Genomic DNA, 13,964 nt, shown 5'->3' on the forward strand with positions numbered 1-13,964 from the left:
CAGGCTGACAGCAGTGAGACGTATCACCTGGGCAGTGCCAACATCCACAAGTGGCACCGTGCCACACACTTTTCCCCGAGTGATTGATCACCACCAGGACTTCAGAGAAGAGAGATGGCCGCCCTGGGAGCTGGATGAATGTTTCAACTAGAGAGCACAGCTAATGCCGTGATGCCTTGCTGAACATATCCAAGAACAGCTGTAAAACATCCTTCTGGCTGGTGAGTGGTCCCTGAGCAAGCAGGAGGAAAGATCAAGAGACTTTTTAAGGGGAAAGATCCTCTTTTTGCAGCTGTAACGGTTTCCTTAGAAGAGGAAATGGCCTGTGGGAGGCAGCCAGGCATGGATGCTCCAGGTTGAACAGTTGTGATCCATGTTCCTGTCCTAAACCTTCAGTTCAGCAGGAAGCCCCCCAAGAACCCTCATGGCAGGCAGGAGGGGAGTACCCAGCCTGTCACCTTTGTGCTAAGAATGACACAAGAATAGACGAGGACACAGCGTGAAAAGGAAGAAAAGAATGCTTTAATGGAAAGGAAACTTTGGCTTAAATAGACTGACACAACATATTTTATTTGATTGGTTAATTAATAAAAACATCTTTTTTATACACGGTCCTTGAGCAGAACAGAAAAGCAAGGTGGAAAAAAACTCTGCATATTGTTTCGACTAACAAGTTATTACATTCTTATAACTCCTTAAAAATTCTCACAAGCCACTGTGAGAAACAATTGCTGTTTCTCTCTCCCTGACCAGGCTGGCATGCACACCAGCCCAGCACAGAGCATGTGTGCTGCCGCTCTGGCACTGCCACCTGGCCATGTTTTCAGGCAGATTTTCAGTGCTGGCCATAGCCCTGGAGACCTGATGAATGCCCTGCCTCACTTGGAGGATGATCCTGCCAGCTCATCCTTGCTGGCCACGGAAAGGAGCGGTGCAGGAGCCAGACTGCTGCGTTGGTCAGGATGGGGACAGCTCCCACGGCACGGGGAGCACAGGTAGGCTGGCAGCAACTGCATCCCACCGTGCATCCCCGCTCAGGGAGTGGTGGGGAGGCAGGATCCGCGGGGCGGGCTCTGCAGAGCAGCACAGGGCAGTGCCCGACCCTCGGGTGATGGGAGCTGACGGCCAGGAGGATTATCCCGGCCTGTCTGCCGCTCCCTGCGCATCCGCAGTGGGAAAAACTCAAAGGAGCAATGCAGGATGCCTGTGTTCACCGTGTGGATTTCCCTCCCACAGGTGGCCGTCACCTGGCCAGCAGCATCCCCGGGGCGGGACCCAGGAGGGCGGAACGGGCCAAGCCCCGAGTGCAGCCACAGTCCACATGTGCCACCGCCTGGACACTCGGCGTAAGCGGCTGGAAAGCTCCGATCCCGCCGCAGGAGCCTCCGGGTCTGGCTGCTGGCCATGCGACGGGAGGTGTTTGGCGCTCCTGGGACTCTCCTCCCGGCTCAGGGGGACCCAAAGGGGCTCAGAGACAGGGCTCTGGACGAAGGGTGTCGTGGGGTACCATAACCCACACCCCTGACAGCGCATCCTCCCAGCTGGGCTCTCGCTGTTCGGGGAGTTTGGCTCTCCCATCCCTGAGGAGTTCAAGGCACCGCAGGGAGCAGCAGGGTTTAGGAACTGTTAACTTAAACTATCTCCACACTTGCAAAGAGCACGGAACCCCTGGGCTTTTTCACCTCCGGTTTCTGCCAACGCAGCCCTCCAGGGTGCAGCTGGGGCTGGAAGCAGCTGTGTTGTGTGTGGAGCTGAAATTTGGGGAAATGAGGGGAAGGAATTGGCTCTCACTAGCCCCGAGAGCAGAGGACACAGAAACAAAACATCAGCTCTTTTGGGAGCCCTTGGGAAATGGGATTCTGTATAAATTTATTGCACACGCGGATATTTGTCTCTCTGCACACACAGGCTCTTGCAGAAGCGCTGCTGTTCGCGCTGGCACCGGCGCCGCAGATGCCGGCTCTGCGAGCTCAGATCTTATCTCGGGGATGCCCCAGCCAGAGCCAGGGCGTATCAGCCGCTGCTCTGCTGAGGACACCTTGGAAACAAACACCTCGACGTGTTCCTGGGATGTATTTCTGGGATGAAGCCAGGCAGGAGGAGGCTTTCTGCTTTCGTGCCCCGGGCAGCTAGTTTTCAAGCAAATCCTTTGTTCCCGCAGGACAAAGTTTCCCTTTGGAGAGAGAGAAAGGGCTGTTTTCCACGGGTTTCGGGGGAAGGGATGAGCGTTCTGGGCTCCCCCGGGCCGGGCTGCCGGCGGCAGAGGGCAGCAGCGCCGAGCAGGGGCTGCGCTCCGCTCCGGGGGCTCCCCTCATGCCCCGGTCCCGGGGCTCCCCCGCTCCCAGGTTGGTCCCGGAACGAGCCAGCAGCAGCATTTCCTTCCAAACCGATTTTCCTGGCGCGGCGAGGAACTTCTCTCGTGACCGTGCCGTGGCCTGGCTCCTTTCCCAGCAGGAAAGGGGAAGCACGCAGGCAAATTCAAGCTGGATCTGCGCTGCTCCCCGTCCTCAACCACCCCAAGGCTTCCACCGCGACCTTTGCAGGGCCCTGCTGGGCACAGTGACAGTTCAAACATTTCTCTGCCTGCACCATCCCGGGGTCTTATCCCTCCCGGAAAGGATAAGCAATTCCCACTGCATCGATTTTCTAACGCCTCCCAAGAGAGAGCCCCAGGGAGCAGGGAGAGGGGGAACCTCCTCTCACCTCCAAATACTCTCTAGGAAAAAAAAAAAAGAAAAAGAAAAAGAAAAAGAAAAAGAAAAAGAAAAAGAAAAAGAAAAAGAAAAAGAAAAAGAAAAAGAAAAAGAAAAAGAAAAAGAAAAAGAAAAAGAAAAAGAGAAAAGCACAGCACAAGGCTGTGGGAGCCGTAAACAGGTTTTCAGTGGGTTTTCCACGGCACCTACCACCTGCTGGGAGCTCAGCCAGAACCCACGGCAGAGCATGGGTGGCCAAGGCACCAACCAAAGCTCTCCCCTGGCACCTGGCTCCAGTGCCAGGCTGGGAGGGGGCCAAGGACATCCCCCTTCATTCTTGGGGTGCTCTGGGGTGCCTGTTTACAGGGTCAGGTGGTTTTGTTGAGTCACGGGGCAGGGCTGGCAAGTGCCCAGAGCTGCACCATCAGCTGGATGGAGGCTTGGGGCTATGCCATCCTCAAAGAAATAGTGGAGGAAAAAACTGTAACCCCTGTCAGGGAGCTGGGAGCATCCTCCCCAGACTGCCATGCTCCTCTAACACCCTGCTTGGTAAAAAAAAAAAAAAAAAAAAAAAAAAAGGAAATAAATTAAAAACATGGAGAGAAAAAAATAGTCTGCTTTGAGAGCACAGAGCCTGACTGGTAGAGCAGCTCCTGCCAGGAGGGTGGGCACAGGAATGGGGTCAAGTTGCCCTGAGAGTCATGGTGTGAGCTGCAAAGCTGGGACCAGGTCCTGATTTGGAGCCATATGATTTTAAGAAGCCCAAGTCTGGCCACAGGGGAACATGAAAGGTGCTGCAAACAAGAAGAGTCTCTGAGCCTGTAAGTGCTTCTGAGCAGGACAGGAGGTATTTGGGACCAGCTGGGGATGCTGCTGGTGGAGGATCTGCAACCTTTGGTGCTGAGCCAACCCCAAATATCTCCCTGGATCTCCCCTCCCTGGAAGCAGGGATGGGAGAGTTCCACTGCAGAGGCCCAGGCTGAGGGAGAGGGCAGGAGAATGGCACTGCCAGTTCCCAAAGGACTGACCATGCAGAGAAGCCCTGCAAAGCTGCACAGCTCCTTGGGCTGCACTAGCACCTGCCATGGTGGGAAATGCCCCCTGCCAGGGCAGCCCCTCTCTCCCCTGCCAGCTCTGTCTCCTGGGGTGCAGAGTTATCTCCAGCACTGTTGTCCTGTGTCACCCCACCCAGCCTGGCTCTCCAGAGATGCAGTTAAGAGCTGGGGCTGCCCTCTCCTGATTACACACAGGGGTGCTGAAGCTTTTATCATGGGCAAAGCCCTGCTGGCTCACTCCATCCCTGTGGCCTCCCCGAGGGCCCAGTGCTCGGAGTCTGGCTGTGCTATCTCCCCTCTTCATGTGAACATAGGCAGCCTTGCAGCCTGCCTATCTGCAAAGCCCTGCTGAGCAGGACAGGGTCCCTGGCCTCTGCCCAAGGGAAAGTGCCATTTGCTGCTGCCTGGGGAACTGGTTCTTCCAGGGAAGGACAGATCCTGATTGCTCTGGTGCTGGCATTGCAAACACCCGAACACCAGCAGCTGCTCCTGGCGCAGGTGCAGCCCAGGAGCTGCCTCCAAACCCTGTCTTGTCCCATGGAAGTGGGCTGAATGGACAGGATTGCCCTCCAGCAGACCTTCAGAATGGGACAAAAATGGTTATGCAGTGTGTTAGAAAAAGTTTAAATGTAAGCAGCCAACCTCACTGCAATTTCCAGGGCGTTTTCCTGGTGTTTGGGCTATGACAGAACTGAGCAGGACACTTGAGGGGCTGCAGGGAGAACAGCTTCAGTAGGCAAAACATGCCAGACTTGGGGAAGACCCATGGAATCATCTTCCACTCCCCTGTGCAAAGATGGAGCCATCCCAAGTAGTCCTCAAAGAGCAATTGCACTGCATCTGTCACTGGACCTCCTGCTTGGCAAGGGGACAAGATGGAAGTGTTTGGCCCCCAGAGAGCGTGGGGAGGGGGAGAAAGGCTGGAGAGCCCTGGCAGGACAGGGCAGTGTTTGAGGACCGAGCAGACAGCGTGCCCAGAAGCAGCAGCAGCTCCGTGCCCCGGCCCTGGCCGGGATTATCGGCGGCTGCAACACGGCATGGCCATGTGCAGAAAGGCAGGAGGTGCCCTAATGAGCCTGGCTAAAGTTAATTATTAAATTAACAGCTAAGACAGTACAGCTGCAGAGACAGCCAGGGCTGGCACAGGAACTGCAGTGCCACGTGAAGCAGGATGGCTCATCCCTTCTGGAAGCAGTGTTTGGGAAAAATCCCATCAGGACCTGCTGGGAGGAGGAACTGGGCTGGATTTGGCAGGTGCAGGGAGGGAGAGATGTGTGTGCAGGGACACTGCCCTGGGTTTTCCCCTCTATGGTGTCCTTGTCCCACTAGGCAGGAGAAAAAGTCCAAAGCAGCCACCAAGGTGGCTTTTGTGCGGTGTTGTCCTGGGGAGGTCTCCTGGCCCACCAGCATTAACCATCCCTGGCTGCTCTCCGGGCTCCAGCTGCCATCCTGCTCCAGGCTCTGGGCCACCATCCCATGCTCCTCCCCACTCAGATAAACTGCAAGGATGTTTTGGTTTGGCACGAGCCTTGGTTTTGCATCTTTAGGAGAGGAATTACAAAATAATAAGATAAGGCTGTAGACTGGAAGCAAGCTGAAGAAAAATCCCGCTTCGAGAGTAAAGATGTCTCTCCTGCTGGGCAGACTTAGGGGGTGAACTTGCTTTAGGACATAAATTGCTGTCAAGGTTTCTGGAGAGCAGGAAAGACCACCTTGGGGTGGTCTTGTGCTGACTTTGTGCTGTCTCTACTGAAACAAAGGCAAGATTTTACTGTGAGAACAGCAGCTTAAGTAACTTGCCAGAGTGGAGAGGGGCAATATGTGATTTTCTGCTTGTTCTTTTTCTGAGGATGGAGAGGACCTGAAAGAAGTCTCTCTCTGAAGAGGATAAACTCTCTGGCTCCTGTTGTTTCCACTCTGAAGTCCTGGCCTTGCTTGCTGTCAGATGAAAATATGTTTAGGAACAAACAGTGTTAGCTGAAAAGCATGAAAATTGAACAGACTGAAACGCAGGCAAGAAATCCTGGCTCTGACTGCACGTGGCTTCACTTTGCATTTATTTTGCTCATGATTGAACTTCAAAGTCCAACAACGAGCCTGGCAGGAGGACAGACTCCCTTACAGGTCAGCATTGTTCCTCTCACCAGACAAAGAAAAGCTCTTGTATCACTGCCAAATTGGGCAGCCAAAATATAACAAAATCCACCTGCAAATTCTGCACTTCTGGCCTGAGATTCTTTCACCCATCGTGGTTGGAGCTGGTCAGTCATTGTCACTCCTCCATCAATCTCCATCACCTAACATCCTCAGGACTTCTTCAATCACTGGATACAATTGATATTGCTTGATATAATTGTAAAAATGAATGCATCAATGCAGAACCTGGCCACTGCATCCCCAGATTTGCAATTGAACTTCTTATCCCATGTTGATTTTCCCTGACAGCATTGGAGACAGAGGATGTTTCAGGTCCCTGATGTAGGTCTCTTTTGCCCTTGTTGCTTGTTCAGCTGTCAAGAACCTCAAGAGCTCATTGGGAAGTACAGTGGCAGAAGAGGCATAAAGTGATAAAGTACAGTATCTTGAAGCCTGGGCTCCTGGCCCACTGCCTCTCTGTGGTCTATGGACTCAAGATCCTCCTGGAAGCTTTACAAGAGTGTGTCCACGAGCATCCCATAGTCTTGCTTGCCCCCTGGAGCTGGGAAAGCAGACAAGCTATATCCTGGGGTTACTTTGAGATCCTCTGGTGAATGCCATTGCAGTTGCTGACTTTGATGACTCTTTCCTACATCAACAGCTCTGGGCTGACTTTTTAAAACCACCGGTGGAACAATTCCTTTCCTTTGCTCCCATCTCCAGAACCAGGTGAGGTTCTCCAGCCTCCTGAAGGCCACTACAGAGCCAGGGAGTTCCCTGCAACCTTCCAGGCACTACAGCATTATCTGCCATCCCCAGCCGGCTCTCTGCAGGGAGGGGAGCTGGGGGACAGTCCCCTTGCCTGAGGCCAATCTCACTCTGCCATCTCCAGCCCGGTTCCTCCTCTGGCTGAGAGGACTGACACAGACACCGCATGTCCGGCCCTCCCCGACCCTTTCCCATCCCCAGCGACCTCCCTGGGGACAGAGCATGAACATGAGCCCTTTTAGCTGCTGTGTTTGTGTACACAGCCCACTGCTGACACAGATCTCTTAATCCCCCTGCCTGTGTCCCACGGGCCGTGCTTGTACAGCGGTGGCCACGACTGGCTGCTGGCACTGCACTTTGCTGAAGCCCTTTTACCTCTGACTCGCTGATCAGCTGCTGACAGGGTGTTATCAGGAGCCTGTGGTGGGTGCAGTGGCAATGCCAGCACCCTGGCTACTGGGGACTGTCCCCAGCTTGACTTGGTGGCACCAGGGCAGACTGCCAGGGGGTCAGGAGGACTGGTGTATGTTGCTCTACTCTTTGGCATTGCTTTGCTTCCAAGTTATCATCTCTCTCACTTCATGGGCTTCAGCTCGGAGGTGGAGGTGGCTCAGCTCACAACTCAGCTCACGTCAGTTTTTTTGCACCAGTAAAATATTTGGGAAAGCAAACACAAAGCTGGCAAGGCTGAATGAGAGTCACAGCCAGAGGGCCTGGCGTGAGGCAGAGCACAAGTGAGGAGAAGAGATGCTCCCCATGTTCCCTCCATGCACCCTGGGTGCTGGCTGCATGGGACAGCTGTGCTGGCTGCTGGGGGAGTAACTGTGCAGGATGGAGCCTTCCCTTGTCATAGCATGGGGAGAAAAGGCAGGAAAACCTGTTCAGCACTGAAACTTCCCTGCAATGGAAGCAGGGATGGGGGCTCCATATGCAGTGGAGGAAGAACCTCGTGATACCAGGAGCACAACAGGCCCACACAGCACATCCCAAGGTTAAAGGAGGGTCATTTAGTCATGCCTAGGGGTCAAGTAGAGTCAGGCATGGAGCTGCCCCTGCTCCAGCCCCTTTGCTTAAGTGCACAGTGCAGCTCTTGGACATAGAAATGTGCTGTACCCTCCCGGGGTCTTTTGTCACTCATGGTGTGATGCTTGGTGCTCAGGGCAGGCAGCCAGGACTGGCTGGACAGGGAATGGGTGTGTTCTGACCCTCTGCTGTGGGTCACAGGAGGAGACCTGAACTCTGTGTGGGACAGCTGGTCAGGCAGCTCAGCTCCACCATTCCAGACTGGCTCTTGATGGGGTTCCTGCCTGGTTCCACCTCCTCTGGTACCCCCATGAAGTGTGTTGGAGTCCAGGCTGCTGACTGCTCATGCCTGGCACCAGGCTGCAAAAGTGGGAAGGAAAACATTGGGGTAGGATGCCCAGTGTCCTCAAAAGTTGGGGAGGGGCAGAAATCTAAACTCATGCACACAAAAGAGCAAAATTATTTTAACTTCTCACTATTTCTCAGTTCCCTGGCTATCCAAGGAGGAGAATAGCACCTGTTGGATCTGTACCTACTGGTGCAACACACAGGTGCTACCTGCCAGGGAAACAGCCAGCAGTGCTGTGGGTCAGGCTAGGATTTGAATGGCAAAGCCCAGGGCTTTGCTTTGACTGCAGAGGGGTAAAACAATATTTAAATAACTGACAGCCACTAGAAGGAGCAGAAGTCCCAGGGGAAAAGAGAGAATTTGTGGCTGTGCTTGGCTGACGGCCTCATCGTGAATGTACAACCTGCAACGGGAGCGAGCGAAGCTGCTGGGAGCTGCCTCTGATTTAGTATTTCATAACTTTGGTGGTTGACACCAAGCATTTTGGCTGTTAATTATCCTTAGGTGCTTCGAGGAAAATATCCCAGCAATTCCACCCATCAATCTCATTGATTTTCACCTTGAGTCTTTGGGAGCTTTTAGGGCACCTGCACAAGCTGCCAGTGCTTGAATTAATTGAGCTCTGCAGAGCAGCCGCTGGCTGGTGCCTCCCTGCACATCAGGCACAAGGCAGAAAGATGTATGACCCTGGCCAGTGCTGGTGCAAGGAGCTGATGGCAGGGAAACACAAATTCCTGGGGATCACAGCACATTGCCAGCGTGCTTTGTTTCTCCATAGCAATGGCACATCCTTGGGTGGGCTGAGTCAGGGACCTCTGGCACTGCTGTGGGTGGCTGGGACCTGGGAAGGATGCAGGACATCTCATCTGAAGCATGTGGAGCTTAAGTCATCTTGAACAAGGACAGTAGAGCTCTTATATCTCTTCTCTTTGTAGAAGTGTCTGAAATATTTCTGCTGAAATTCCTGATGGCAGAGGGGTGGCATGGAGGGTAATCATCCTTCAGAGAGAATATCAGGTTCAGTGGTCAACTTATGTCATGTTTTCACATGCTCCTGGAAATGGAAGTGGTTTAGGGGACATAAGAAACCTTGGGTTAATATATCTCCAGCAAAATATACAAGGTGAGAAATTGTGTTCTAGAGGAGGTATTGCTTTCCAAAGCCCATGTCATCAATAACTAGGAAATGGGGGAATTTTTCTCAAGCAGTCAAGATTATTTACTGGCTTTGGGGAAGTCCTACAAGAACTGTGGCTCTTTGAGGGAAAAGTTGTGATGATAAAAGCAGTCATGTATCATTAGATATCCCCTCCTCCAACCCACTTATTAAAAACACGCAAAAGCTGCATAACAGGCTTCAGATTTTAATTACAGGATATTTGCTCACATTTCAATCTGACTTCCTAGCACCAGGAAAATCCATGGGGTGCACTCTCAGACATGAACACATCTGCAGCACCACTTCCCAGCGCGCAGAGCATGGGTGGAAGCAGTGAGGGGCCGGCAGCTTTAGGAGCTGGTTCCTACTCCAGGCATGGCACAGTGCCCTGAGAGCACAGTGCCTTTGGCTGGGCTGCAGCACCAAACCACCAAGCCCCTGGGCTGTGGAGTCCTGCTAAGTGAAAGCACTTTTTCATGGGGATGTAATGGAACTCGTTAGTGTCTGCTGTTTTATTACGCAGGTTGAAAATTACTTATTGGTGGGAACGCGCTCACTCTTCACGCTGATCCTTCATATGCTTTGCTGGAAGGGTCCAAGCGAATTAATCTCAGAGCCAGGGAGTGTCTTCCACCTCTCTGGATCACATGGCTGCAGATAGATACGGGACTGTCTGGGAGCACTCAGGGCACACTCACCCCTGTGCCCTGGCAGCAGAAGTGCAGAAGCTGAGATAGCTGCTCTGGCTGTGCATTGTGCTTTAGTGCATGGCCCCCACTCCTGAGAAGGGATGGAAGCTCTGGGGTTAAAAACATGAGGCAAGGAGAGGCTAAAATCTGGGTTAAACTGGGGGATGTTGGAGCTCTCTCTCCGGCAGAAACCTGCAGGAATGGGCACTCTCTTCTGGTTCTGAGCTAAAGCAGGTCGAAATGTGGATATTTTGAGTAGTAGAATAAATGGTTTGGGTGTTTAATTTTAAAAGTACTCGAGTCCTTTGTGATGGCCACTATGTGCCACGAATGGGTGTCTGCTGGTTGCAGGCACCTGCCATGGCAGGGTCACAGGGATTTGCTGGCAGCCTGCCCTCAGCCCCACTCACCAGTGGCACAGCAAATTGGGACTGGAATTTGGGCTTCCACTGTTTTGTGGGAAAGAATCTCACCCAGACTGAAAAGGTTGGGTCAGATTATCCTGATGAAGAATTTATATCTTCATCCTGATTGAAGGTTGTAACTGTTGGCCCAGAGTCCTGAGAATGGTTCTGCACCAGCACACCACCCTCTTCTCAGAGCGAAGATCTTTCTCTTCTAAGAATGAGCTGTGGGTGTCCTTTGAAAAGCTTTTCCCTGTGGGCACCAGCATTTGGATGGTCAGATTGCATTTGCAAGTCCATTGGGAGCAGGACTTTGACACCCCTCAGGGGCAGTTGGGTTTGCTGGAGGGCAACATTGCAGGGCTGCTGCAGGAAAGTCAGCCCAACCTTGTGTGCATTGTCCCTGACAATGTTTCTGCCTAGCAGGGTTCACGGAGCAATAACAACCACATAAATAAATCAAAGCATATGACCCCGGATAGGAAGCTTGGACTTTCCTGGAAAAATCCTCTTTTGCACAGCATTAAAGATGCCTGAGCCTTAATATTCTGCCATCCATGTGTAAAGCTTGGGCATCTCACCAGGGAACAGCGTGACCAGCACTGGCAGCAAGCAAACTGGTCTGGAGGTGCTGAGGAAAGAAAATTCCCTTGGGAAGCACACATCAAATCTGAGCTGACTGCGAGGTCTGCACAGCCCCTGGATGCAGGGAAAGGAGGTGTGATCAGGAGTGTGCTGCAGACGCTGAGCGGCATTCAGGACCAGACTAGAGCAAAGGTGAAGCTGTAGGAAAGAAACACTTTTAACGGTGACCTCGTGGCCACAGCGCTGGACAAAATTAGGCAAGGGGAACCTGAGAAAGGGGCTGAGCTACCAGCCAAACAGGATGGTGAAGTTAAGGAGCATATCAGTCACACTGGCTGCTTTGTGCTCCTCGCCATGCACAGGCCTTGCTCCAGGCCACTGAACTAAAGCTGTTCCCAAAGGGAAGGTTGGGCCCCTAGGTGAGCTTGCCAGACCAGCAGAAATGAAGCTGGGGATATTCCAGCCAAGCAAGACCCAGAGATGCTCAGAGACATTAATGGCCACCATCAAAGCATCTTTAAACCTCCAGGCCAGCACCAAAGCAGCCGGCTGTCTGTGATAAATATGCAAGCCACGCTTCAGTCGGGGAGAAATAAATAAGCTGTTGTACAGGGAGCAAGGGAGGTGGGGAGCTCCTGCCCAAATCACTGCTCAGCAGAGGAGTTTCCCTGGAGACTGCTTCCTCAGAGCCTGCGCAGGGCCAGCACAGGGCCGGGAGGCAGCACCCAGAGCTGCTTGAGGTGGTCTGGGCAGGCACAGGGACACATCTGGGGTGAAGGATGAGGCAGAGAAGCAGGATTGGGGATGCCAGTCAGGTGCTTTTGTTGTATTTGGGGAAAGCAGAGATGGATTACTGCCCAGTGAGTTGTGCTGCAGAAATGTGGAAACTCCTTGGCTGCTTCTCAGCAAGCCCCTGGAGGCAGGAGCAGAATATCCAAGTGGACGCTGGGCAGAGCAGGGGAAGATGGGTCCAGCAGAGGTGAGGACACCAAGGGAGGACTGGAGCACACGGAGCTTGCTGGACATGGCCAGCGTGTTCACACCAGCTGGAGGTGGTGCACACCCAGCTTCCCTTGCCATGAAGGATGGGTGTTTGAGAGCTGACCTGCCAAGGTGATGTTCCCTATAGCTGATGCAAGAAGCTTGCATGGACACCTCTCTCTCTCTCTCTCATGCATTTATTTTCTAACTCTGAAAACCTGCCAGGGTTTGGCCTGGCTGGGCACTGCGTGAGGGTGAGACTCGCCCAGCTCCCTCCTGCCTGGCAGCTCTGGAGCCAGTTTGGCTCTTAGCCACCGCGGGCTCGTTTCTGCTCACGTGGCAGCAGAGCAGCGTCCCAAAGGGACCGAGCTGGAATGCTGCACCCTGGCTGGGGGACAGGTGAGGGACACCAACGGCCTGCAGGTCCCCTGGCTGCAGCCACCTTCCTCACCCAGCTGTGCTCCCCATGCCAGGACCTGCTCCTACAGAGGGTGTAGGTGGGAGACTGGCTGGGAGCTGTGCAGCTCCCAAGTCACACTCAGGAGGAGCGCAGGGACCCCCCAGTACGTCAGGGACTGGGCACAGGAGCACAGGATGTGGCTTGGGTTACTGCAGCTCAGGTATTGAGCCAGCCAGGCCAGCAGACCTCTCTTCTGGAGTTATATTTAAACTTCCTTTTGGAATTTTACTGGCCAAATTCTTGAATGACTTGGGATAACTGCTGGTGATCCCTGAGGCTGTGGCACAGGAGGGTATCCTCTGAGCCAAGAGCTTGGGTACCAGGGCACACAGAGAGCAGAGATGGTCTCAGTGGAGCATCCCTGACCGCCTGGGACTCCCTCTATGGATCCACCATGATGCTGTTGCCCTTCCAAATGTTGTGCTGAGCTCATGTTTGTTTCTCACTTTCTTCTTTCCTTCCAACAGTGAAATCAGCTTTTCATCTTTCTCCACACATCAGCAGCTGGCAGCTACATCTTCAGTGCCTTGTCATGCTGACGGGTCTCCTGCAGGGATTGCATAGATGTGTCCCTGGGGCTGCAGGACATGCTGGGACTTCCAGATGAACCTTTCCAGGCAGAAGCAGAGTGGTGTGCTCGCTGTGATGAGAGAAGGGGCTGGGAGAGGCTTGCATTGAATAAAAAAGGCATCAAGTAAGGGCTGCTGTGAATTAGGCAGGTTGTGCTAAACGGTATCAGCAATGCAAGTTGCCTTTTAAATGTGTATAATTCATGTGCACATACACACACGGTCTGCAGTCGCTGTCTTGCTGGCTGCAAGAATTGAGGACAAATACCAGGAATATTAATGATGGTGATGAGCAAGTGACATTCTATCAGCTAGAGAGCGATTAAATATTTTAGCTTACTCAAACAAAGGTTTTTCTGGGCACAGGAGACGAGAGGTGGTCCCTCCCTCATCAATGTGTATAAATATCTAAAGGGGGGATATGCAGATGGAGCAGGGCTCTTCTCGGTGGTCTTGAGCAGTAGCACACAGGCAATGGGCAAAAACTGATGCACAGGATGTTCCACCTGAATATAAGGAAGAACTTCTTTACTGTGCAGTGACCCACACTGGAACAGAGAGTAGAGAGGCTGCGGGGTGTCCCTCACTGGCGATATTTAAGAACCGTCGGGACGCAATCCTGTGCATGTGCTCTGGGACAACCCTGCTGACACAGGGAGGTGGGACCAGGCGGCCCAACCTGGCCGTTTCTGTGGTTCCGCGATTCCCCAGGACACGCACCGAGTCCCTTTCTGCACTTCCCAACCACCTTATCCCGTTATCCCCAAGCGTGGGTGACCGAGGACATCCCTGTCCCTCGGCTCCTGGCTGATGCCGGCCGGGAAGACTCTGTCGAAGCCGGTTCGGGGACTCCGGGGCTCCACCGGTGCATTCGTTCCCGTAGTCCCCGAGCCGGCAGCGGTACCCCTGGCCCGAGCCCGGCCTCTCCCAGCCGGGCAGCGGGGCCGGGATGTCGGGAAGGGGCCGGTGCCCTTTAAAACCCCCGTTCCCGCCCCCCGGCTCAGCCGGGCGTTGCATCAGGCCCGTGCGCGCCGCCGGCCGCCCCGCGGGGGCGCGCCCCGCGCCGCCCCTCCCCTCGCCGGCGGCGCGCACG

The 13,964-nt window shown here is 53.7% G+C and overlaps 1 long non-coding RNA gene across 1 annotated transcript; it reads left to right on the forward strand.

The window, feature by feature from the left end:
• Positions 1-5,851: 5,851 nt before the first annotated feature.
• On the forward strand, positions 5,852-12,957 carry LOC137483137 (uncharacterized). Its single transcript, XR_011004357.1, has 3 exons — positions 5,852-6,226; positions 6,546-6,613; positions 12,770-12,957. It is a non-coding gene; the product is annotated as an uncharacterized lncRNA (long non-coding RNA).
• The last annotated feature ends 1,007 nt before the right edge of the window (positions 12,958-13,964 follow it).

Source organism: Anomalospiza imberbis, chromosome 15, assembly GCF_031753505.1.
Source record: "Anomalospiza imberbis isolate Cuckoo-Finch-1a 21T00152 chromosome 15, ASM3175350v1, whole genome shotgun sequence".
NCBI lineage: Eukaryota > Metazoa > Chordata > Aves > Passeriformes > Viduidae > Anomalospiza > Anomalospiza imberbis.